We start from the raw sequence: 1533 nt of genomic DNA, 5'->3' as shown, positions 1-1533 counted from the left end.
TTCACTGACCTTTTCTTTACTGTTTTTAAGGTAGTTTCATGCATTTTCTTAGGAAATAAGCTAGTTTTGGGTAGATATTCAGTTACATCTTGATTCAAGCATACATTGTGCAATTTATATGATTTCATGAGAATTTTGCATGAATTATATGATAAATTGGATGATGCATGATCCCATGATTAAGAGCAAGACTTTGATGTACTTTGTTTGATTGATTTCAGGCCAAAAGAAGAAGAGAAGAAGCCACGTTAGTGGCTACATTAGTTACACTAACGTGGGCACTAACGTGGAAGGAAGGAAAGCCCCAATGTTAGTGAGAAAAGTTAGTGGCATTAACTTTGAAGAAAGGAAATGGAGCCAACGTTAGTGACACTTAACATTATCACTAACGTTGGACCAAGCTCATAAGTGGCCACGTTAGTTACCACGTTAACTTAGTTAACGTGGCCTCTAACGTTAAGAAGAAAAGGTGATGCCAACGTTAGTGACATTCAACTTTTTCACTAACGTTGGCCAAGTCACAGGAAGCCACGTTAACTCCCACGTTAACTTAGTTAACTCCCACGTTAACCTAGTTAACGTGGAAGCTAACGTGAAGAAACAAGTTTGTCGACAATGTTAGTGACACTAAACATTGTCACTAACGTTGGAAGAAACCCACACTATCCCCAAGAAGCCACGTTAACTCCCACGTTAACTTAGTTAACGTGGAAGTTAACGTGAAGAAGAAAGGTGATCGCCAACGTTAGTGACACCCAATATTGTCACTAACGTTGGAAGGAGCCCACACAAGCCACAATGAGCCACGTTAACTCCCACGTTAACTTAGTTAACGTGGTAGTTAACGTGGGCAAAAATTCCCACCTGGCAGCCTGACCATGCCTTTTTCAAACAAGAATAACTTGAGCCATAAAACTCCAAATGAGGTGATTCCAGTTGCGTTAGAAAGCTGATATTCAGAGCTTTCCAACGATGTATAATACTCTATAGTGGGCATGAAATTGGAGCACAAAAAAGAGGCATCTTTGAAGCCCCAAAAACACCAACTGGGCAGCAAGTGCAACGTTAGCCACAATAACTTTAGCACTAACACCAAACTTGTAGCGTTAGTGTGGCTAACTTTAGCACTAACTTTAGCACCTGGACCTCAACTTAACTCACTTCTCTCTCAAGCCCACTTCAAAGCTCAAGCAAGCAAGCCCACAATTGTCAACCAATCAAGGCCACAAGAAGCATCTAGAATAGGAATTTTCATTTAAGTGTAATTTACTTTTAATTTCATTTTGTAATTTAGGAGAGCCTATATAAAGGCCTTAGTTTTTACATTCAAGTCATTCTAGAGATGGGAGAATTGAAGGAAGGGGGAGAGAGTGAAGACCAATTCGAACTTCTGTGAATTGGCACACTCCAAGGGGAGTGGGTCTTTGGACCCCTCCCCTCAACCACTCTTCTTCCTTTTCTTTTCTTTTCTTTTTCATAGTAGTAGTTTAATTCTAGTTTGTACTTTTCATTTATGAATTTTGAAGTTTCAAT

This window comes from Arachis duranensis, chromosome 1 (genome assembly GCF_000817695.3).
Source record: "Arachis duranensis cultivar V14167 chromosome 1, aradu.V14167.gnm2.J7QH, whole genome shotgun sequence".
In the NCBI taxonomy this organism is placed as follows: Eukaryota; Viridiplantae; Streptophyta; class Magnoliopsida; order Fabales; family Fabaceae; genus Arachis; species Arachis duranensis.
Note: the sequence above shows the minus strand (reverse complement) of the source record.